This window comes from Jaculus jaculus, chromosome 8 (genome assembly GCF_020740685.1).
Source record: "Jaculus jaculus isolate mJacJac1 chromosome 8, mJacJac1.mat.Y.cur, whole genome shotgun sequence".
In the NCBI taxonomy this organism is placed as follows: Eukaryota; Metazoa; Chordata; class Mammalia; order Rodentia; family Dipodidae; genus Jaculus; species Jaculus jaculus.
The window spans coordinates 97,172,286-97,198,404 of NC_059109.1; the positions used below are offsets into that span (position 1 = coordinate 97,172,286).

General features: G+C 37.9%; 1 protein-coding gene and 1 non-coding gene across 6 annotated transcripts in view; one reads left to right on the plus strand and one right to left on the minus strand.

Moving 5' to 3' along the window:
• Macrod2 (mono-ADP ribosylhydrolase 2) overlaps window positions 1–26,119 on the plus strand; it is a 2,207,522-nt gene that overhangs the window by 1,913,398 nt on the left and 268,005 nt on the right. The window lies entirely within an intron of this gene.
• LOC123463135 lies at window positions 21,709–21,814 on the minus strand. The gene has a single exon (XR_006638744.1). It is a non-coding gene; the product is annotated as a U6 spliceosomal RNA (small nuclear RNA).

Sequence of the window (26,119 nt, forward strand, 5' to 3'; positions counted from 1 at the left end):
CATTATATGAACTGATATTTGGGGCTGGATAAATTATTCAGAGACATCACACCAAGTATAATAACAATTCATACTCCATTGAGCCTCTATAATAGTAACTTTGAAGTAATATGGAGAATGGCCATGCACAATAAATTGGCATGCTCTAAAGACTTTTGCTGAAGAAAAACACCATTTCATAGTAAAAAGAGCCCAGGATAAAATGAAGCTAAGTAAATTCCTGGTATAGTGGGTTTAAAAAAAAAAATCAAGTCAACTCCACCTGGTAAGTCTGCATCTTTATGGGAATCATCACTTTTGAGATGTGTGTTCATTATCCAGAGATCAGAGATTATTCTTCCTTCGAATAATCTGGATGTTAGCAAGGTTTTGAAAGACCATCCTTCTGAACAACTAGGTAGAAACCAAGCTGCAGCTGGTCAGAATTCTAATATTGAGCTGAGTAAAGTTTGCTTTGCTTTTGCCTCCAGAGTTCCCAGAGGACAGCAGTGCCTTGTTGAATATGATGTCTTAGATTACTTCTAGAGTCCTGGGATTTACAACAGCCTCAGAATTCAGTTTTGATTGTTATGACAGAAATGTGAATAAAATGGAGAAATGATACTGAAGTCATAATGATATTTGCTATACTCATTTGGAAAGTAAACTAATAGATTCATGCTTCCCAGAAATATATCAAAGCCTCCTTTTATATGGTTGATTTTTTCCTAATGATAGAAGTCTATATATTTCCTGTATTTTTTATTTAATGAATTTTGGTGCTCTCCATATAGAATATAGTCTCTTAATCACTAACATTTAAAAACTTTCAATTTTTTTATTTATTTGACACAGAGAGAGAAAGAGGCAGAAAAAGAAAGAAAATGGGCACATCAGGGTCTCCAGCTAGTGCAAACAAACTCCAGACACATGTGCCATGTTGTGTATTTGGCTTACATGGGTCCTGGAAAATCAGACCTGGGTCCTTAGGCTTCCCAAGCAAACACCTTAACTACTAAGTGATATCTCCAGCCCAATCACTAATATTTAGAAGAGTACACCCAAAAGCCAATTAAGAAACCAAACTTGAAAACAAAAAAGAAACCCAACTTGAACGCTCACCCCGAATCAACTCAAAACCATTAGATAGCTGTAAAACTTTGTATAACCACTAGCTCATCTTATTTACTGCTTTTCATTCTCACCTTTCTAAAATAAGGAAAGCTCTGTGGAGCAAGTAATCAATTTCCTATAAGATACCCTTGACCCAGGGAAATCAGTAACTAAAGAGTTTTTTTTGTTTGTTTTGTTTTCCTCTTAGGATGAGAGTTGAATAGAATGAAATATTTGCTCAAACCTTCAAAATGGAAGTGCCCACATTTTCAAATGTGTTTTAATGTTTACCAGCATAATCTGAATGCATGTAGGAAAGAAACCAGCTCATACTTGTTAATCATATAAAGCAGTTGGCTCACATGCTACTGCTTTTATTAAAAGATTTTGTCTTTCATATTCAAATTATGTGTGACAATATGTTTTCTAAATGTTTTTATTTGTGTGCATGTGTATGTGTGTGTGTGTTTGTATGCGTGTGTGTGACATGCCACTTGTGTGGAGGACAGAGTATAACCTTAAGTAACCTATGCTCTTCTTCCACCTTCTTTGAGACAAGATCTCTTGCCACTCACACCAATGCCACACTGATCCACCCACAGGTTTCACATTCTCCTGGTCCCACTTCTCACTGTCAGAGGTGCATTGGGATCACACCTGCATGCATTACTTTATGTCCGCCTTTATGTGGATGCTGAGGGGAATTGATTTTGACTAGCAGTCTTTGCAAGCAAGCACCTTTAACAACTGCGACACTTCCCAGCCCTGTGATAATATGTTTTAATGTAATATTGACAAGTAGGCATAAAGAAATTTTCTTAAGAAGATACTGTTCAAAAAATGACAACTTAATCTTTGTGTTCTGATTCCTTTAATCAACTGAGAAGAACACAAGTATCAAGGGGGAGAGAAGAGGGAATAACAAAAAGAGGATATATGAAGTAAAACAGAATTATTGCAGAAGATCTTGTCTATGGCATGTTCATGTTCCCTGACCATTCATGTTACATGGTGTCCAGTAAATTTCCAGCTAGCAGTATTTTCAGCTCTGTGGCTTTGTTCATTATAGTGGCAATGTTTCCAGTAGCCAAGACTACTGTGATCACACTGCCAATACCAAGCCAGTAACTCCCAGTGGAACATCACCTTCAATCAGTAATCCTCCATTGTTTAGATAACCAGATCCTCTTTTCTTGGCTTGGATGAATTTTAGGTATCTTTTTGTCACTTTATTTATTTATTTATTGTCTTAAAGTCTCTGTAGCAGTAAGCTCTGGTGGTCCATTATGGTAACTGGCTTGATAACAACTTTTCCCAACTGTGTTTCCTCCCGTCACTTCCCATTCTTTTCATGGCTCCTGGATTATCTCCCAAATCAATCATCTAGACACACATTATAGTCCTGGTAGAACCTACATGTGACAGTTGCTACTTCTGTTCACAGCAGTTTGTGTTTGGATTCCATTAATTAGAATTATGGCAGTTTTAATTTTAAGACATCTGCTAACTTTTTCTATGACATTGCATTTCATTGTTTCACCTGGATTTTCTCAGATCCCACATAGGTTAAGTGTTTCCTAAGGATTTTTTTGAGTGTAGACGCACAAGTGGAGTGGTGTGCCTTAGCACAGCTATCCCAGCAGGTCATGGCTAGTAAATATTTGATTAGATGAAGTGTGATGATCATGTACTTGACAGGTTTTCATCAGCTTTAAAACTGTCCAGAACAATGGTAGAATCTGTTGTGCCTGAATTCATCTGGTTGAAATTCTGCCTTTAAGGCATTTTGGTTGGGGGGGGGGACATTTATCTACCTTAGCACATCTGACAAGAGTTCATCATCTCCTAGGCAAATTTTGCAAACCCTGTCTCTTGATGCCTTACTCTCTTACAAAAGAAAAAGATTGGGTTTCAAGTGATAGACATGGAAGCTGACTATGAGGTGACTCATTTAAGAAAGGTGGCTAAGGGACAGCAGAGATTTTATTACTCACTGCAGCAAGGTGAGAGCTGTCCTGAGTTTGATAAAATGCACATGATTTATTTTATAGTCTCTTCTCTAAAGTGTCTTAAAGCTTAAAGAATAAAGAACCCGGTAGGTTTCCATTTGGTTATTTGCCCCAAGGCTAAACTTTATGACATATTTCAAAAGAGTTTTCTTAGATTGTAAAATAATAATTCTCTTTTTATGGCATAGTCTGAAATAGAAGAAGTGGTGCTCCAAATATCTGGTAACAGCTGCTGTTTATGTCATCAGACACCCCTGTCATCACAATCCCACTATCCCCTGGACAGACAAGAAATGAGAGAACAGACAAAATGCAAGGGGCATCCTACCTTGGTGATTTTTGTCATCACAGTGAGGTGAAAGAAAATGGATGACAGTTGTCCAGGCAGTTGAAAGACTTAAAAGATTTTCTTGACCTATCCAGAGAACTGAGGTAGGGATTCTAAAATGAAAATAATAATAATAATAATTTCCTCAATTAAATGTTTCATGTAGTTCTTTGAATCTGATTTTTACACTTTTAGTCAAATTGTGCATTTTTAATTCCTCCAAACAGTTTGTTGTCAAAAATAAGATGGAATTCTCAAAGGTGAACAGGGTTATTTTCTCTACTTTGTTGATTATTAGATTATAAAGCTTTAGAGTCTGAAGATTTTGTAAATAATTACTTAATTGCAATCTGAACACTTGAAGACTTATTGTTATGCCAAGTTAACATGATTTAATCATGAGAAAAGCTCTCTGTCTCTCTCTGTTGTTTATCCCATCTTGTTCATCTCATCTTGTTCAACTGATCTGTTTCTATGTTTTGATCCTCTATTTTTTCTATGTATATATACATTCTCTCTTTCTCTCCCTCTCTCTGTGATAGAAAGTCTGTCTTATGGCTTCACCTAGTTGCTAGTGGGTGTTTAAGACTTTCTTGCTCACTCACAAAACAATAATGTCCATTACTGAGCATTTGATATGCCAAGCTTGATACTTTGAATCAAAAAAATGTACTGAAACAAGATTTTCCTATGTCATAGGCTTAAAAAACTAATTTATTTCTAATATTAACAAAAACTTGGTTTTCACCATCTACTTACCATAGAAATACAGAAATTGCAGTCTTTAGGTAAACTTACTAGATGGGAGTAGACTCATATAATCATAGACCTATGTAGTTTGTCAGGAAGACCTTAAAAGCAGCCTTTTTCTTCAACTCCTTTTAAATTTAGTAAGAAAATACATATGCTGCAGAGCTGTCACCGACCCTCTACCGTGTGTACAAGAGTAGGGCAGCAGCAGCTCCCTCCCATACTAGGTACCAAGATGGTAAGTCCAGATCCTCATCCAAATTATACCTATGTACTTGCTATAAGGAAAATTCTAACCTGTGAAAGAATTTTGGGAAAATGGAACACTCTTAAAGCTGTGTTGGAGATGAATTGACAAGCTCTGATGAAGGGGACTTGATGTACTGGCTTAAAAGAGGGGTCATGTTTCTTGCCAGTGACTATTCGATCCCTGCTTATCTACTCACCGAAAAACGATGCTCATTACCTTATCTTGGGGAGTTTGTTCAATGAGAGCAAAGGTTCAGTTCTCAAGATTCTTTTCACAAGTTATGGGCTCAATTAACATCTCCAGTTATAGAACATTTATTGGTTGGTGTTTGATCTTTTTTATCCTCACTATACACGAAAGTCACAAAGTCAGCTCGAAAAGTCCTTTAAGTATCAATGCTGTTTTAATCAAAGCAAAGACAGAATTCTAAGGGGAAATAAATCTTCAAGTTATACAGCTCATTAATCAGCTGTAAGAATGAGAAAGGTTAGCTGTGCTAGAGACTTTCTCCCTATCTACCTTTTTCTCTTTTTCTCTGTCTTTCTGAAAGAACATCTGTCTATCTGTCTCTCTACCTTCCTCTTTTTCTTTATCTCTCTCTGAAAGAACAGTCTCTTTCTAATCATTAAAAACAATGTTAGAATCTTTTTCAAAATTGAACAGCCCCTCCCTGACCTCTGAAGGTATCCACCAAATAATAATTTCTTAGAGAAGATTTGGCTGCATAAAGCTGTACTATCACCTAAAGCCCATGTACTTTGTGTTTAGATGATGTCTACTGAAGGCACATTCACATGACATCTAAAACTCCAAACCTTGTTTCTGATGGCAGTTTTCACCTTTGTCACAGTATCCCTCAGGTTCTGTTCCTCCCACTTCTCTGATTCTTCTCAAGTCTCTGTTTTCTCCATCTGCAATGTCCATATCTAGGCTACCTTTATATCCTTAGTACACTTCCCAGCCCTAATCCTGCCACCCGCCCCCAATCCCATCCTGTACAGTTTTAAGGGAAGTATTAGGAGTGGCAATTCTGACTGGGGTGTTTTCCTCTCACATTCCTTAGGAGCCCAGAATAAAGCCAGAGAGCATCTTTGGTGCAGCCTGACTGGCCACACCCTCTTGGGCTTTGTGTCTTCTCTTCACCTTTTTTTCATATGATAATGAACTGCTAAAGCACTGTCCTTTGCAGAGGAGCTGCATGATTGCTGAGTTTGGGTGTTTCTCTCTCTATTTCTTTCTTTTCTTGGTGAAGCCCTGCTCATTTTTCAAGACTCAGATTTCTTTCTTTTCTTGGTGAAGCCCTGCTCAGTTTTCAAGACTCAGAATTTGTATTTTCCCCTATCTTCTTGTGTTTTTTTTTTTTTTTTCTGGCCCTTAAGAATAACTTTGAGGTTGTAAAGATAGCTTAGAATTTAAGAGCACTTACCTCCTAAGCATTAAGACCTGAGAGGATGAGACTGCCTAAGTCTGACTGCCCCGACCTTATGTAAAAGGCTGTGCGTGGCCACACAAGGCTGCAACTCCAGTGGGGAATCTCTCAGGCTTGTTGGTGAAAGGCCCAAGAAGTCAGGAGTCTAGAAATACTATCACACTCCAAAGGGAGCTTTAGCTCCGGCCTCCTAAGGGGCCCTGCATACCTCAAACTCCAGGCCCTACTCTCTGCCAGGAAGTAGGTAAGAGGTCACCCTTCTCATTGTGTCAGAGCCTGCTCTTGGTATAAAACTAGATGAAAGGGCATAAGACAGGCCCTTGAGAATAGGAAGTGAATAAATGATTAAACCCCTTATCTGGCTTCTGTAAACTGCTCCAACCATAAGCCCTAGTAACCTGTCTTAAGTACACTTTGTCACCCCTACCCAGGAGCCCACGCAAATGCTGACCACCGAGGTCATAGGAAACTGGTCCATGGAGTGTGGGCTTGGATAATTTAAAATGATTGGCCTAGAAACTATAGAGTGGCATAAACCGACTGGCCTGCACTGCGCGGGCTCCTGACTCTAAGAAATGATTGGTTTTAATGCACAGGCTTTGTTAGAAATCATATAAAAGCTGTCCGGTTCCTGCATTCGGGGCTCTGCTGTCCTCTACCCCTGCATGGTGTAGGGCCCCAGCGCGCTTGGAATAAAGATCCTCTTGCTGTTTGCACCAAGACCGTTTCTCATTAGTGATCTGGGGAGTCGCCGTACCGAGTAGAGCAGTAGAGCGTGGGGTCCTCACCTCGAGGGTCTTACGTTGGCTGACAATAAAAATGGGAGCTCAGGGTAATGGAAGAGACCATATCTCAAGGAAGGGGGTGGATAAGCAATAGAGAAGGGCACCCAAAATGCTCCTAAGCCCTCCACATACATGTGCATGGCATGAATGCATCTGCACATACATGTGCATATAGCACATATGATATATCACATTATGCATACCACACACACACACACACACACACACACACACACACAACAAACATTAGCTTTAGTGTCCCACTGACGTGACCTGAGAGCTAACGACTTGTGCCAGCAGAACCCTCAACTCCGGCCTTGCTGTCATGAAAACAACTACTAACATGGTTTTTCCTCCTACAGGGAATTCAGGTACTATTTTCAGTTACACATCTTCAGAGCCTGATGTGGTGTGTTTATTCTGCAATTATTAGATAAAAGCAGTTAAGGTCATCCAACTAGGTACTAGAGAAATAAGAATCAAAATCCAACTCTTTAGAACCACTTAACCCAACAATTCTTCTTCAGATATGGGATCAAAAGAGATAAAGCATCCTTTAATAATAAAGTGATCTGCATTGTTTTGTTTGTTGTTGCATTTTTCACAATGGGAAAGCAAGGAAACAACCCAAGCATCTGTCAGTGGAGAACAGAGAAAATATGGCATAGTATTATGCCCAGTTCTTGGCACCCCCAGTGACCATCAAGGACAACCATACACATATGCAAGGGCAAGGAGCTTTATTTTGGGCTTAAGCTTGGTCTCTTGACTTCACCAGCACAGTGGATCAATTGCGATTGGCTAAGCAAGCAGTAGTAACATTTGTATGCTTTCGATTGGCTGGGGCAGAAAGGCAGAAAGGACAGGCCTCAGGCATGTCCTGGACATGTCTAGGGGTGACCCAGGCCCTTGGGAGGATATCTTTTCTGACTATATGTCAAGGTGATTGTCTTCTGCTTAAAAAAGAACCTGAAATTTAGGCCTAGCTAGGGCAGTGCCCTACTGAATCCCTTCATGGCTTCAGTTTAGTTTCTGGGTCTTTCAACAGTCCAGCATAGTGGCACATATCTGCAATCCCAGCACTCAGGAATTGGATTCAGAAGTATCACAAGTTCAAGGTTAGCTTGGAATGGATACTGCCTCAATAAATAAAAAAGAAAAGAAGAAAAGAAGGGAAAAGGAGGGAAGGAACAAGGAAAAAATGAAGAAAGGAAATTAAATGTGTATACAATACAATATTATACAATTCTAATTTGATGAGTATGGGGAATATTCTTCTAAGTGAGAGGGAACAAATTGCATTATAGAAAGAATACACAATTGACTGATACATGACGTCTCACAAAAGTAAAGGACAAGATCTAGAAGTAGAGAATAAAACTGTAGTTACCAGGCAGGGCAGGGATGGGAGAGGAAATGTAGGTCAAAGGATTAAAAACAAAAGGTAGCAGGCATGTAATATCAACAAGTCTAGAAATATAATATATAATATAAAGACTATAGTTAATTAAGCTGTGTCATATTTCCAATTTTTATTAAATAAGTGGATGTTAGCTGATACTGCAACAAAAGTAGATTGTAGATATATTTAATACTTCGTTTTGGTTGCTATTTTTTTCTCTCTAAATTTATAGCATGACAACAAGTTACACACAGTACATATACACCATAAAATTTATTTTTAAAAAGAAAAGGGACTCTTTGAACTTTGAGTACAGCACTGTGACACTCATGCCATTATCCTTTGTCCTAGAAGAAGCTTGGCTGTATGCTGAAGCATGACTCCTGAGACCAAAGCACATCTGCTATATTTGCCTCATCTCCCAGTTGAAACACAGTAGCTTCAGTTTTGTTTTTTTTTAAGTGTGTGTGTGGTGTGCATTCATGTGTGTAGGTATGTGTACATAAGCATGTAGGTACCCATGTGTGTGTGTATACCTGCGGACACCAGATGTTGATGTCGGGTGTCTTCTTCCATTGTGCTCTACCTTATTTACTAATTTGGGGACACCTACTTGAATCCAGGACTAATTCAACTAGTCTAGCTATCCAGCTTGTCCTGAGATCTCCTGGTTTCACATGCAGAATGGTAGAATGTTACACCCACCTGGTATCTAGTTGGGTTCTGGGGATTCAGACTCTAGTTTTCTTACTTGTTAGGCAAGTGTTTTATCCATTTGAGCAATCCCCTCAGTTCCAGTTTCAGTTTTTTGTTTGTTTGTTTTGAGATAGGACAACTCTGTAGTCCCAGGCTGGCCTTGAACTCATAGCAATCATCTACCTCTGCCCCCGCCCCCAAAAGTACTGGGATTAAATGTGTGTGCCACCGTGCCCGGCTTCCAGTTTCAATTTTTAAAATGAGCCATGCCTTTAACTAAAATCTCAGTTGAATGATTTACACTAAATTTTGCTTATTCTCAATATTCTTTTAGCACTGGGGGTAAGACTTCAACATAATCAGTTTTAATGTACTAATTAAGTTGTTTTCTGCTGTCTTGATTTTCATCAAGGATTCTAATAGGATGATTTCCCAAATAAGTCTGCTGATTCTTAGATTCTGTAGTTCTTCCTTTCTTTCCATTGTCTCTGTCTCTCCTTAAATTGTATATGTTAACTTGTTTATAAAATTATTTTATGATATTTAATCATTTTATTAAAGTATTTCAAGAGTAGTTTCTAGAGCTCAGAGATGGCTTAGTAGTTAAGGCACTTGCCTGCAAAGATTTCCCAGGATCCCCATAAGCCAGATGCACAAAGTGGCACATTCATCTGGAGTTCATTTTCAGTGGCTGGAGGCCCTTTTGCACCCATTCTCTTAATCTGCCTTTTTCTCTCTCTTTCTCTCACAAATAAAAAAATAATAATAATGTAGTTTCTAAATATTTGGCAATGTTTATAGTTCCTTGGACTTTTGGCGAAGATCACATATAAATATTCAGCTGTTTTTCTCCTTTTTTTTTCATAGTAACACCCCCTTCCTTAGGAGATTGCATATGGCTTTGTTATAATCAGTATTTTAGTTTTGGATGGGTTTTGGAAAGCTATTTCCTAAAACTTACTTTTGAAGATAGGAAAATGTACTGAGTGTACAAAGTATAGTGAGTACTAACTACTCTGATGTCTCTATCATCCCCTTGCATTAAATAAAATCCAATCTCCTATATTGTTCTTAATGAAATGAATTATAAATGCTTATATATATACCATATGAAGAGTGCACTGTATTTTACAGCACTGCCTTTCCCCATGTGATGCTTGACCTAAACCATACATTCAGTTAGAGCACTTGGTCTAAGACATTGCAAAATCAATCCCCCAAAGCCCATTGAAAGTCTGTCAAATAATTACTGCATGAATGCCTTGTCACATTTAGTCAAGAAGCATTGAGGAAATGAGTAGCTTCATTAACCATCAAAAACATTAGAATGTACTCTAAGCATCAGGAAACTGGGGACAGGTAGGTCAAGTCAATTGGCCAAGATAATGACATGAATTAAAACAAGGTCCAGTATGGAAAAAATAATCCAGTTTAAATCCTAGGTGTGTCTTTACATTTGTGCCAAACACCAGGCAACAGTTCTAAAACATGTTTCAATAATAATGTTGTAATATGAACTCCACTAATGTTCTCTAACTCAAGTGATGTATGATATATATACTAGGGTCTTGTGTGAATAACTATGTTTTCCTTCATTGCTTTTATGGATACATTACAGAATTGAGGTCACAAATTAAATTTATTAAAGAGAACTTAAACCTTGATGGAGTTAAAATGAAATTTACTTTTCAATTTTTGCTGTCTTTTAGTGTATTTAATAATGAAAGAACTGGTTAAAATATCTAAAACTAAACTTTTCTCTCTTACTATAAGAAAATAATTTTTAAGTCATTATTGAGCTAATATTTTTAAATGTTTTGGTTTTTTATGTTTATTTATTTGAAAGTGACAGACAGAGAAAGAGGGAGAGAGAGAGAGAGGGAGGGAGGGAGGGAGAGAATGGGCACGCCAGGGCATCCAGCCACTGCAAACGAACTCCAGATGCTTGTGCCCCCTTGTGCATCTGGCTAACGTGGGTTCTGGGGAATCAAGCCTCAAACCAGGGTTCTTAGGCTTCACAGGCAAGCACTTAACCACTAAGCCATCTCTCCAGCCCTTGAACTAATATTTTTAAATGAATTTATTTCTGTTATTATTTTCTTAGTAATAAACACCCCATTCATTATTTTATATGGTAATATAGACCAGCCATATTTTTCATGCATTTATGTTAACTGATCAATATCCCACAGAACATTCACTGTGGTCTTTTGTGGGTAGAAAAAAAAAGAATGGTATTTTAGAGACTGGGAGAGGGCTATGAAATAGGAAAGAATACAAAAAGTAGATCAGAGATTCCTGTGTCTATTGACAACTTATATGCTAAAATATAGGAATTTCTGTGTTTTGTGAGTTGCATTATACAGGATTCAGCCAGTGTTCCCACAGGACATGAACCAGGGAAACTCTAGTTTCCACTATAACACCATCAAATAAAGTGCTGAGTTAAATCCATTATAGTAGAGAATGGCTTATGGCCCACAGACAATAGTTTCTCTCAAGTAAATTCACAATTACCTCATAAATATTTGCTTGGGTGTTTTATTTAGAACCATTATGGATAAATATTTGAAAGAGCATCATTGGTGACATAGCAAGAGAGAACTGTAAAATCTCTCTAGTGAATGCTTTAAAATCTTTACTTTTCAAGTAGAACTGGTGAGCAAAAATGAGAGTGAGTGAGAGAGAAATAACAGCAAGCGAATGGTCCAGAGCGCATATGTATGTCTGTGTGTGTTTGTGTATATCTACATGAAGCAAATAATATTTGCAAAGATTTCATATCTGCTGAGCTGAAAAGAACTGCATTCAAGAGACACATCTGCCAGAAAAATCTGGGGTTGTAATTTAGATTTTATAGTCCAAGAATGACTAGATTGCATTTAAAAGCACTACTTCTTTAATGTTTTTATTTCATTCTTTGATCAAATATGTCAGCCAAGGAAGAAAGTGGTCATTTATTTCTTTTGAAAGCAGGAAGAAAAAGATTTACATTAAATAGCAGTCATCAAGACATTCGTGAATGTTTTCAACTATTTATCAACATGCCTGGCTTATAGCTGCAATTTACTTAATCAGATTTGCGTCTTCAGTAACACTGAAGCTTCCATACTGGAAGGTGATGGAGTTATTCCAAGCCATGGGCTGTCTGGTCAAATATGCATATGGTTGTGTAATTGTCAGAAAATGCCCTCATGTCAGATGAGGCCATGGCTTAGAGTGAAAAAAATCCTGTTAGTGCCTCTGATGCACATGAGGAGACAGCTCCATTTTATTAGTGAAATTACACCGGCCATGGATGGATGGCTGTCTTGATCATTTGCAAGCCAATTGTCAAGCCATTGATGGGGTCACTGGGCAGCCCAATCCAATTCAATCATTAAGACAACTGGAGTAACCAGACTGTAAAATGGTTGGTCTGGTTATTTTTTGATGATGTAATTGGATCAACCACAGAGAGATCCAATTAATTGCTGGGCAATTGGTGATTGTGGTGGTCTCACCGATGAGCTCAGATGCCAGTTATGGATTTGAATTGATGGTACACCTTGATCAATTGAACAATTTGCCTTTACTAAACTGGAGATTGGGGAGAAGTGATTTAATTTTCCTGATTTTTTTGACCCCTTAGATGAATCACATTTCTCAAGAGGGTAAAATATCAGAATGTTTTCTTAATTTCAATACACTTGTAAGACCTAAGTGATATAGAGCACTATTTTAAGACAGGGCTATTTTACCTTCTCTGAATAAGTTTCATTAGAAAATTCCATAGGCTATTTTAGAGAACTCTAGGGTAATTTATTGCTTGTTGGAATAGGAGGGGAAATGCAAGGCTAAATGAAAACTGTATATCCACTAGTGAGGAAATGGCAAGTATTCTTTCTACCTGACCCTTGCATACTGGATATAAGAAGCTCACTTAGGCTTTCTGCAGACTGTCTGGACATAGCTTCTTTGAGGGCGCTGTGGAGAGTATATCACCTGTGTATGGTGGCATGAGGAAGTGAATGATGGCTATAATGACTTGAGGAGTAAATGTGGTGCCACCAAGCATTTTAGTTCTCTCCCACACATGAGGACGAACTGTCCATGAAAATAAATGTCCATTAAAAAACAGACTTAGACATTCACAGATGCTCTTTGTGATTATGAGTGCTCTATAGGTTTAATTTGTTATTTCTGTCACTTGCTTGTACCTGAAATAGATGCTTACTAAATGCTTGTTCAGTAAATGAAAGAGTATTTTTATATGAAGTTCATTTACACATAGTTGATGACAAATAGGTATAAAAGGTGAATGATTCACTTTTACTTATCTTAATGAAATTATGAATTTCTTAGTTGGCTATGGCATCTACAGTAAATTAGTATGCCTGAAATTTCCTAAAAATGGACAATAGACAGCTGTCAATTCTTGACAGTGTTCATTAAGGAAAATAAAAAATGTCAGAATGAGGAGGCTGGGCAGATGCTTCAGTTGGTAAAGTGCTTATAATACATAGGTATTTGAGTTTCTCTTTCCAGCACCCATGGAAAAGCCACATGTGGTAGTGCCTGCCTGCAATCTCATTGATGGAGAGGTGACATTTGGGGAATACTTTGAACTTTGTTCAGTCTAATCAGTGTATTTCAGGTTTATTGGTGTCAAAAAAAAATAAGCTAGAGGTGAGCATGGTGGCATTCACACTCAGGAGGCAGATAGGAGGATAGCATGAGTTGAAGGCCAACCTAGGACTATAGAGTGAGTTCCAGGTCACCCTGGGCTAGAGTGTAATCATGCCTCAAAAATAAATAAATAAATAAATAAATAAATAAATAAATAAATAAATCAAAAGAAAGTAGTGCTAAGGTGGAACATGATTGAGGAAGACCTCTACTTCAACTTCTGGCTTATAAAAGCATATACCTTTACACATACCTGTGGCCACATGCATATGAACACGTACACACATGCATACATGCCACACACAAACCACACAAAATCATAAAACACAATGATGGTTTTGAGAAATTGAGGATGTCACTATCAACCCTCACCCACACTGAGAGGTAGCCTCCTTCCCTTTCTGCCCCCTGGCTGCTAGTGAGCCTTAACTGTGGTAGGACTGTAAACTACTGCCTCCAATGTTGGAATACTGGCTCCTGGAAAACTCCTTCTAGAACAGTTATCATGGCATGAAAGGCTCATGCCACAAAGATAATGTGGTCAAAGGCCAGAACTGAGCACCCAGCTGTCCGCCTAATGACCTATTCCAAGATTAAGCTGAGCTTAGTCAACCTTTAGCATTATAGAAAAGTGGTTATTTTATACTTTTAATCTACTAGTTGGCTCATTTCAAACAAAAATTTCTGCAGCAATGGCATGTATGTAAGAATTGTCAGTTCCCATTTTTTGTTGAGGAAAATTTATCTGTATGTCCAACATTTTACAGGGTGAAATATTCCTTGTTAAGCATGATGGCCAGAGTAATGACATGTTTTGATATATATCTTTAGTTATAATAATGAAAATTATTATTGAAAATATGGATAGCACATGGTTTTTTTCAATGTATTTAGGTATTTTTTAATTAAAATTTTCTCCAAATCTAACTTAATACACTTTGCAAGAATCCAAATTTATCCAAGGACACGATAACAGCCAACTTTCAGTCACATTGAATCCACTAATTCATTATGAGGCAGCACACTGTATCTTTATATGTCTGTGGAAAATGTGTCCTGGGGAATTTTATTCAGAGTTTCAGAGTGTACTGTTCACATGACTGTAGTTGCTATCTTCTATAAGGGGGTAAAAACCCCTGAGAACTAGGGTTAGCAATAAGGACCATAGAGAGAGGAAAATTGTAAAAGATAAGACATTTACTAAAAGCTTACTACATACAAATTTCTATCTACATATGCATACTCTCATGAACTTATGAATTTTATAGGCTATTTAAACCAATCACTTTCTTAAGGATACATACTTCCCTAACCTATATATAAGTTTTGTTTGTTTGTGTTTTGAGGTAAGTCTTACTCTGGCCCATATTGACCTGGGATTCTCTATGTAGTCTCAGGCTGGTCTTGAATTCATGGCCATCATCCTACCTCTGCCTCCCGAGTGCTGGGATTAAAGGTGTGTGCCACCATGCCTGGAAAACCTATATGTTTTATAAATAAATATTACTCACATTTTTATGTGCTTTCAAATGAAGATACTTTAATCTATTACTATTACATTTATTCTAAAAATAGTGAAATTGCTTTCTACAAAAAATAATAATCAGTTATACTTGAACAGAAATTCTATTTTTAAACCTCTTTTGTTGAAGTTATAATGCCTTATGCATTCCATGTCTGCAAAATGGGAGGAAGAAAAGCTGTATTGTGGGTGGTAAGAACAAGACAAGTAGCAAAACAATGGAATACAGATCCGGTCTTCAAGATGATAGGTCTTTTGACTCTACCATCTGTGTTTGTTATGGTCCCCATAAGGCTCTCAACAGTTTTAATAATAAAAAAGTGGCTGACATATGAACTTTAGCTCATACAACATTAACGTATTCCAGTACTAATGAGCAGTTAAAAGAACAATAAATGCAGTCAGTTGTATTTATCATCACTAATGAGAATATGGAGCTCTGAATGATAGTGACTGGTGAACTCACTGTGTTAAAATAGTAGAACTTTTCCTTTAGCTTATTTCTTGAATGCCACTGTCTTTAGAAACTTTTCAAAAAACTATCCTGTTCCTCATTGATATAACCTTCATTACAACAATCATTAGAGTTTTATAAAACTCCAAGATTGAAGAGATGGTTCAGTAGTCAATTATACTTTCTTCCCAACCATAAGGGCCTGAATTGGCCTGGAATCTCCACATCCCATGTGTGAGCTGTGCATGGGCACCTGTGCACCTGTAACCCAACCCTGCAAATAGGAAAGGTGACTAAGGGTTCTCCTGGTCTTGGGAAAAGGAGGAAGTTACTGTAAGAAACTCCAGGGCAAAAGAGGACGGCTAGAAGTCAGATAGAGCAAAACACCCAACGTTCTCCCCCAGCCACCACAGGTAAGCATCCCCCACCCCCACTACAGGCAGTACATGGGGCGTTGTAAGGGCACACACACATGCATACACCACGCAAACACACACATATGTGCACACTTATGTGCATGTGCACACACACACACACACACACAAAAATAAATAACTTTCAAAAATATTGAAGAACCATAATGGCAATATTTCAATAATGTCAGCTGACCTCAGACTACTTTTACAGAAAAACAATGTGCACAGTTTATACCTAATTAAAAGGAATTATCTTTGATTGTTTCAGTAAACATTATGGGAGTAGATTTCAGGTGTTTTCATACCCCCACAAATAAGGTGGGGTGATGATTATGAATTAGCTCTATTCTATTGTGCAGATCAAAAAATAGTTCATGTACAGTGTAAAAAAATCACTTAAATATATCACATATAAATTATATATATATAACAATATATATATATATATAACATATATATATATATGACATATATATATAACAAAAGGGCCATCTGTTTTAAAAATCTATTTAGATTTATTTTGCATGCATGGAAATAAAAAGGTATCAAGACACAGAATATTCGCATCAGGTATAAAACAAAAGGCTAAAGTATTAAGTATGAACAAGAAGAATATTATTTAAACATAAAAGATATATTTCACAAATGAGTAATCTTAGGAAATATCTATTCACCAATGGAAAGAGTAAAAAAGCCTAATTAAAATTACATGCTATAGCAATTTTCAAAAGAAAATTTATAAATTATGTCTTTTTCTTATAACCTAGTACAATTATAATATGATATTCTAAAAAGAGGGCCATCAAGCTCGTCTGTCTAGACAAAAAGAAATTCAAAATTACAAACATCTTTAGTTTGTTTTTTATTTTTTGTTAGCATGTGTTAATTATGCATAATAAAAGTCATTTCTTACATATATATAGTATATATATATATATATATATATATATATATAGTATATTTCAATCACTTTCATTCCACATTACCTTCTCTTGTTTCCTTTCTACTCCTGCTGATTCTCTTCCTGCTTAGTCACTTTTCAAATTATCTCTTTCTCTCTCTCCTCTCATGACTCAATGAGTTTCATTAGGGCTGCTTACAAGGTCCTGAGTAAGGGATTATTTTCAGGAGCATGAGCTCCTTGCATATGATTATACCACTACAGAAAATTTCTCTCCCTGCTACCAAGATCATTAACTACATGTAGTTCCTAAAGGAGAGATGCGGCTCCATGAGACTCTCCCCTCTAGTCTCCATTATTTGGCAAAGAGGGCTTTTTAGTTTTTATATTTATTTTAAAGGGGAGAGAGAGAGAGACAGAGAGAATGGGTACACTAGGGCCATTAGTCACTCCAGAGAATTCCAGATACATGTGCCATCCACTTTTTTTTAATTAATTAGTTTTGTGCTCATCAAATACAGTCAATTTGGTACCATTATTAGGCTCATTCATTACCTATCACCTCCCCTTGGCCGCTCCTTGTTGAGGTATATGGGTCATGAGTTGTGGAGTTAGCCCACAGTTATGGGTAGGATAAATGTCTGCATATCATGATCCAACATGTGGCTCTGACATTCTTTCTGCCCGCTCTTCTGCAAAATTTCCCTGAGCTATGTTGGGTTCATTTTTGGTCTGCTTCAGTGATGAGGTGTTGGGGGCCTCTGGGTCTCTGGATGTCTGATTTGGTAGGAGTTGATTGTTCTCTGTGTTGATCTCCTTCACCCTTGTGCTGGTACCAGGTTCACCAAGAAAACAGCACCCTTGCTTGTTTCGCCAAATGTTCTTAGTTTCAGCCAGGGCCCTTTTGAGATATGATGGGGTGGCTCTCTCCTTAGGATCTACATCTATCTGAAAAAGAGTAGCAGATTCTCTAACTGAGAGTAAGTTAGCACCAGACAAATGAGATAACCCTTACTTTTTTGTAGGCCCTCTTGTAGCCCACAATTGGTGGTAGCTTGATAATGGAGAGCAGGCTTATGTTTGGATATGGTTCTGACTTGTTTCCCAGTTCCAGCTATGGGTCCCGTTCTACCACGGGGTCAATTAGCCGAATTAAGAGCAGCTGGTTTCCCACCATGGCTGTGTGCCACTATTGCACGTGTGTGAGCATCACGACAGGTTAGACCATGAGTTGCTTGGACAGATATCGGTCATTTTCCCCCAGACACCCATGTAGCACCTTCTGAAACTAGATGAGCTGACTGTCTGGAGACTGACTCTCTTCCATCTTCCAGCCATACCATTCTATTTTATGTGTCAACCACATAAGATGTCTTCAGCAGTAGGGTCTTACCACTAACCTTTGGTAGGTCATCAAGTACTAGGACAAAAATCTGTCTTTCTTTTAGGAAGCCTTGTAGGTCTCTCTGATCAAAAGCTCATTGTGGATGATAGAAACATGCTGGTACTGGGAGTTACAGGTCAGTGCCCAATAAGAAAAGGAAGAAAAAGATAACTAATATAAAAGAGTTACAGAGAAGAGGGAGAGAGAGAGAGAGAGAGAGAGAGAGAGAGAGAGAGAGAGAGAGAGAGAGAGAGATGCTGTATAAGTTTGTGCATCCAGATTTACATGGATAGTGGGGAATTGGGGAATTAAATCCAGATCATTAGGCTTTGTATGCAAGCACCTTATCTGCTGAGCCATCTCTCCAGCCCCAAAGGCCCTTCTTTAATATGGGTTTGTATTTTCCTTTTTAAACTTTAATTTTTTATCACCTGTGTTCATGTTGTACACTTCCTGCATTCAGCAATATTCTATGCTTTATGTGGATGTCTACTTAATGAATGGTGATGATGAATGACTGAATTGTATGACCATATCACAGGACATATTTTTCTTTCTTTATGTTTTATTAGTTTGTTTGTTTTTATCAAGATAGGGTCTTGCTCTAGTCCAGGCTGAGCTGTAATTCACTATGTAGTCTCAGGGTAGCCTCGAACTGATGACAGTCCTGCTACTTCTGCCTCCAGAGTGCTGGGATTAAAGGCATGCACCACCATGCCTGGACCCAGGACATATTTTTAAGCTCAGTAGTAATCTTATGAGCTGTCAGTTTCCTGTGGTTCATAAATACTACTTGTTACAAAACAATGAACATGATTTTTAAGAAGTTTATGTCTCACCTGCCTGTTATTTGGAAGCAATTCTTTTCAATTATGTTTTCTTATTCAGTAAAATTGACATCTGCACACACTAACATTTCAGCAGAACAGAAATGTTCTGACAATCATAGGAATATTATAAAGGAAAAATTTCTCCGTCCAAGTGGAAGCAAATTTAAAAGCAAAGGAAATTACTTTCTTCTCCAAAATATTCCTAGAATGTAGTCTATACTCAAATGTTACTCTATTCCTTGGCTGGAAAATAGTCTGTAATTCTCCTCTCCCATGAAACCCACTGTAACTACTTGTCAGTAAAACACATATTCTGTGTTATCTTACCAACTTGTGTTTTAATTAGTCCCTAGCTGCAAGCTAAGTAGAATCATTTAAGAGAAACATGAAATTCAAAATGGAATAAAACAAGATAGAACATCATCCCTGCAGGCAGTGAAAATCATAAATTGCATTAAGCAATGACTATAATCTCCTAGCTCCACCCTTGTGACCAACAAGCAACTTTAAAGATGCATTTTGAATATTCTCTAGTGAGCTCCAGTTGGTTGTTTCATTCACAGGCCCAGATTTAGGTGACTGCCCTTTCAATCCTCTTTATATTAGGCTATACACATTAATCATCTAATTCAATTACTGAAAAGGCATTTATCAAGTGCTAGACACACAGAGAAAGAGGTTCTTGCAGTCACATTCAAGTTCTTTTGGTGAGAATGGTATGCAAGAGATAGAGATAAATGAACTAAAAATTACAATATAGAGCTAGAGATATGACTCAGTGGTTAAAAGCACTTTCTTGCAAAGCCTAGCAGTCTGGGTTCAGTTCCTCCAAAACCCATGTACAGCCAGATGCACAAAGTAGCACATGCACGTGGAGTTTGTTTTCAATGTCAGGACGTCCTGGCATGCTCAAACTCACCTCTCTCACTCTGTCTCTCTCAATCAATCTCTCTCTCTCTCTCTCTCTCTCTCTCTCTCTCTCTCTCTCTCTCTCTCTCCTATTTATTTTTCTCAAATAAAAAAAAATTGTTAAAAATTAAAGTAATGAAAGATTGTAAGCACCACAACTCAGCTATAAAATATCTAAGGGAAATGAAACAATGCAGAATACAGGTAACTAATATGGCCTAGAGGGACATGGTTAAATCACAAGTTGAATCCTGAAGGATTATTTAAGGAAAAAAATGTTGAAGGAACAATGATGAGAAATATTTTTTAAGCCATAGAAAATAGTGTATGCAAAGCAGAAAGGCAAAAGTACAACATGTCCCAGACCTACAGACATGTGTGTAGGATGGATGGGAAGGGGTTGTTGAAAGGGGCCAGGTAATTGGGGTGCTTGTATTCTTATGAGGCAAAGAATGAAAGGCAGCCTTATTAGGACTCTGGGACCCATTGACCATGTGGCCTGCATAGATAGGAATAAATCTGAGGACCTTCTGAATTCATATTCAAGATTAACCTTCCCAAATCATTGAGACTCCACTTAGACATTTATATTAAATACTTAGATAGTATGTATTGTCCTACTTTCAATAAACACAGTTCAATCAATAAAGCCTTTGAATGTGGCAACTGGTGTGGCTATATAAAACATTGTAGACAGGGTTTTCTCTTTATTCTAGTATTGTCTGCTCTTATACTGTAGATCCGCATGGAGTCATAATAAATGAGTCAAGACAGAATAAGAAAATAATACATGTGATAGGATGAGGAGAGGATGTATTCCAAAAGGGGAGTTTTTGCTCATGACCTTGGAGCCTCCTTCTGCTTTGTCTGGGCTATGAAATGAAAGGAAGCATGCAGTCTGAGGTCAGAAGACTTAAGACTTTTGTTGTTTATTGCTGGATGTGGAATTCACTGAGCTTCAGTTTTTACATGCTGTGAAAAAGAAGTAACATCTATCAAATGAGATGATATATATCAAGCTATATGTAAGTCATAAAGCAGTATATAAATTAAGATAATTATATGTGTATACTATAAATATAAAGATACATATAAACATAATTTTACAGTTAATTTTTTCCATTGAATATTTGTAGTAGGATGGTAAAATATTGTTCCTATTCAAGAGTCTTAAGGAGCTCAAAATATTTTTTATTATTAATAACTATCATGAATTTATAATTGGTAATTTTTAAAAATATGATATCCATGCTAAATCAAGGCCTGCCATCATGAATGTATTAAAAAATATAATATCCCCCCACCTCCGTTGCAGTTAGTTTAGCATTACTGGGACAAATATCTGACCAGAAGCAGCTTATGGGGGAAAAGGGTTCACAGGCTCACAGTTTTCAGAGGAAGTTCCACCAGGGTGAGAGAAGCTGGCTCACTCCAGCATCCACAGTAGAGAAAGAGAAGCCACCACCAGCAAGCACAAACAGCCAGCCAGAACAAACAAACAGTGCTCAAGGTGGCTCTCTGTAGACACAGTAGGGCTGGACTGAAATTTGAAGTTCTGCCCCCAGTAACATGCCTCTTCCAGCAGGGATCTGCCTGCTATATGGACTTAAGTAGGAAGTTTAATCTTAAGCAAACCATCTGACTTCATAGGGGAGAACAGATATTTACATTCACATACTACATTCCACCACACACTCCAACCTTGGGCTTCAATGACAGTGATCTCAAGGCTCCTGTGTGGGTGTTCACTGATGGATCCTGATAACCATTGGTCTTACAGTTCCCATTTGCAAAGAGAGTGTATGGGTTGAAGTCTTATGTGACCAAAGTTCTATAAGTTCTATAAACCCAAGGATTGATCAGTCCTGGGTCTATTGGTTTGTTTCTGAGATTCTTTCTTCTTTTGTTTGCATGCCATCCATGTGCAGAGACCATGCTAATCTTGTCTGTATTGTTCCAATTTTAGTATATGTGCTGCCAAGGAATCACTGACTGAGATGTGCTTTTTTATCAATAGCAACTAAAGATCTTTTCTGTGCCATAGCTGAAGGGATGTGATTGCTTATAGGAAGTGAAATCAGAAAACTTAAATGCTTGAAGGAGAGTTACAGTATCTGGAGGGCGTGTCCACAGTATGCATTATTCATTCCCCTACTCTGTCTTGACCTGAACATAACTTGGATATATGCAGTATGTCTGTCTTGTGCCTTGCACAGTTCCTCCTCCATCTGCATTTGCTTTATCTTTGCCCCACTCCATGTTTCATCCTCCTGCATGCCGCAACCCCTGCCCATCTTGAAAGCCTGGTTTGTGCACTCCTTTCTGACCCTCTACACTCAAAGTTTGATCGTTTCTTCATTTGCACTGCATAAACTGTTACCAGGATTTGTCTTCTCTCTTTTCTCTTCATGACCCTATAAACAGCCTTGGCTACTGGGACTAGGCCCTCCTCAGGCTCTGCTCCTAGAACACCAACTACTGGATAGTTAAGCCAGTTCAGAAGCTTTCTTTTTTTCTTTTTTTCCTGGAAGCAATCTGGCTAAAGAAAAATAAAATCCATCTGTAGTTGACCTATCCTCAACTTCTCATTTCATGTGCTGATATGTTTGTGTTGTTTGACAAACTCTCACAGAAAATGTTATCTAAATGTCATACTGCTTTCTCAGGGTTTTGTCAGATTTAATATCTAAGCCTTAAACCGAGACTAGAGCTGAGAATCCAGATTATTTTTGCCTATAGATATCCTCTTGTTGGAACCAAGTGATTTGATTTTACCTAGAGATTCAACATGGAAATGCATTCGTGTTCCAATTCTGAGAATCCTGATGTCAGTGGCCAAAAAGAAAAAAAAAAAAAAAGAATAAGGGTAGAGCTTTAATTTTCTTAGTAGTCCTCAATGGATTTTTTACATGTGTGTATGCATGTGTGAGTGTGTTTGCATACAGTTATGGGTATAGTTTCTGAAGGGGTGCAGAGCTAGAGAGGAGAAAGGCTGTCTATGGGGGGGGGACACATCCCAGGGTCTGATTCCCTTAGAAGATGCAGTCATATGTTGCCAGATCTCTCCTTCAGGCTAAAGGAGACTGCCAAAGGAAGACTGAAGCAACACAAATGTTTGCAAGAGCAGAAAGCCATTACCAGCCCTGGAAGGAAAGGAATGGAGGTGGTCATGTTGTTACATCCAAAAACCCAGGTCATCAGACATAAACTGGGACAAGAAAAGGGTGGACTGTTCCATCTGGAAAAACATCAGAAATATAACCACTGCCTTAGAAACAGAAGGACAGGGGCTCCAGGCTTTGCTTATTCTTATCTGCCAATATTGTCTGTTACTTCCACTGACCAAATGTCACTGGCTATAGAGCCAGTGAGCAGGGACATTAGGAGTGAGGCACTGTAATCTAGGGCATAACAAGACACAGAAAACAAACAAACAAAAAAAAAAAAACACAACATATGTGTGACCAGGAAAATGGCACTGACTATGTGTGGTCTCCAGGGAGAAGTCCAGAATCTACAATTTCAACAAATTGTCCAGGTATTTGCCAAGCACAGAAATATTCAATAACCTTTCTGTAGTATGGAAAAGACTCTGATTCAACGGGCTCTAGGAAGCTGTGGGCAGTGCAAGTTATAGCTCTCAGTTTGATTGGTAGGAAAGCATTGAGTTTTATTGGCTTTTTTTTTTTCTGATATTGAAAACAAGTATGACACATGAAGTACCCAGAATATGTGATAAATTGTCTCTTATTTAAAAGCTTTGCCCCCTTGTCTATCTCTTTAGGAGTCATTGAAATAATGTCTTATAATAATCTAAATTGTATAGCAAAAGAAAGGGGATATGAGCTTAATTAAAATTACCTTCATAAAACAGTATGTGTCTCCAGGATTCATTCTTAGTCATACCTGGAATTTATAGCTGAACCCATGGACTTAAGTCAGAGAATGTGCACAGCATGTACAAGGTCTTGGGTCAAATCCTCAGTGAATACACAACCAAATGGGAACTTAAGTAAGAGAAATGCCCTAAATCATGCCCCAGCATCATTTTGAGTTGTTCAGCCTGTGAACATGGTAGCCAGGTGCGCCTCATCCTTGGACTTATTTCTTCAGTTCAACTCTAAACTGTACTTTATTAACTCCTCAAGGCCTTAAACTGCCTCCCTGTTTAGCACACATAGAAATTGTTATGTATGGAAATGTTCTATGTGTGTAGGCGTGTGGGAAGCAGATATAAACACTGCAATTGAATATAGTGGAATTCTATGGCAAATTAGTTCAATATGCCTTAGGGGAAGACTGCATTACTTTAAATGTTTCTAATAAAAAGGGTTGTGAGCTGGGGCCTTGAATGTTTTTGAGTTTCTGTGTACACTGGGAAGGAAAAACAAGATTATAGAAAGACCATACAGGGTAAAGAGTTCCTCACACAAGGCCATTGCTCTTTATAAAAGGTAAAGCCTAGAGGGGCTAAGAATTCGACTGACCAAGCAGAATGGTCTTATGTTTATGACAGATAGTTCCAAAGTTCACCTACCTTTAACAAAAGATAAATATCATCATTCCTGTATATATATATTTACTATTTTATTTGTTTATGAGAGAGAGGGAGAGATAGAGAGAGGGAAAGCGGAGAGACAGATAGAATGGGCATGCCATATCCTCTAGCCATCGCAAATAAACTCCAGATATATGGGTCATCCTTGTACATCTGGCTTATGTGAGTACTGGGGAATTAAACTGGGGTCCTTAGTCTTCCCAGGCAAGTGCCTTCACTGCTAAGCCATCTGTACTGCCCCTATCCTTATATTTCTATGTAGTATCCCCCATGTTGGTCTCATTTGAAATATGGACAGTGAGTGATGATTGAAAACCATCTTTGAGCCCGTCGTTTTTCTCATTCCTGATCTTATGGTCTAACACACGCTAAGAGGAGACCAAGAGTTCTGTACGCTTTGTTGTGTTTGCAGTGTCTGCCCTGTCCAGTTAGCCTTGAGTAACTCCTAAAAGTTCTCAGAAATTCACACTTTCAACTCAGATGACAGTATTTGAATTAAATGGTCTATCCAGTCCTGTGAGACATATAACTCAATGAGTCTTTACCAAAGAAAACTACTGAGTTCTCAAAGTTAAATTAAATCTTATCAGATTTATGTTCAATCAATTATACCAGTCTTACTATTATAAAATACACTGAATATTTTCTATCATTCAAATTTTTTTTTCAAACCCACATCCCATCTTCCTTTCCCTGTGCTTGTCTAGTTCTTAAAGCCAGGATTAAATCCCATAGTCTTCACTGGCTTATTTGTTACCCCAGTTAGATTCACCTCTTTGCTTTTTATGTTCACATCACATTTCATCACGTGCAAGCATGTCCAGTTTCATGTAATTTTTAATGTGGTCTCGTACACTATACTAGAATTTTCATCAGTACAAGTGTGTCCAATTTCAAGTAATTTTTTTGTTGTTTTTCAAGGTAGGGTCTCACTCTAGCTCAGGTTGTCCTAGAATTTACTATGGAGTCTCAGGTTGGCCTTGAACTCACAGCAATCCTCCTACCTCTGCCTCCCGAGTGCTGGGATTAGAGGTGTGCACCACCATGCCCAGCTTCAAGTAATTTTTAATGATAACTCCTATACTAGGATTTCTTTAATGGTTAAGATTTTCTCTAACCATTTTGCATCCCTGAAGTTTGCCACATAATGAGTATTCTGTTTAATAGTTTTATAGATTTCTGTGATGGGTTAAATATTTCATTTGCTAACACTTTCCCAACGATGACTCTAGTGATGTACCTCTTAGTATTCATGTTCTTGAATTGTCCCTTGTCATATGAGTCAAGGCTGATTACTGGGCCAACAGAATATGGTAGAAGAGAGGAACGTGACTTCTGAGGCTACATCACGTAAGGTTTTCGGCTTTTGACTAGTCTGGTGGCTCTATCCCTGTGGAGGAAGGCAATCCCTGTTACAGGAGGACAGTCACATAATCATGGAAAGGCTCTTACATCATAAGGAACTGAAGCCTCATGCCAGTAGTCACCATCACCTTGTCACTTATGTGGATGCCACACTGGGGACTTTCTCAGTCTTTGGCAGTCCTGAAAGTTACGGTACTCCAATGTATTAATTGAATGTCCATGATAGAAGTCAAGCCTAGCCATTTTAGATAAGCCCCAAATTCCCACAGAAACAAAGAGTTGGAAAGCAAACAATTATAATGGTTTTAAGCAAATAAGTGTGGGAGCATTGATTATGGGATCATAGACAGCTAATACAAGTTTCTTCCACC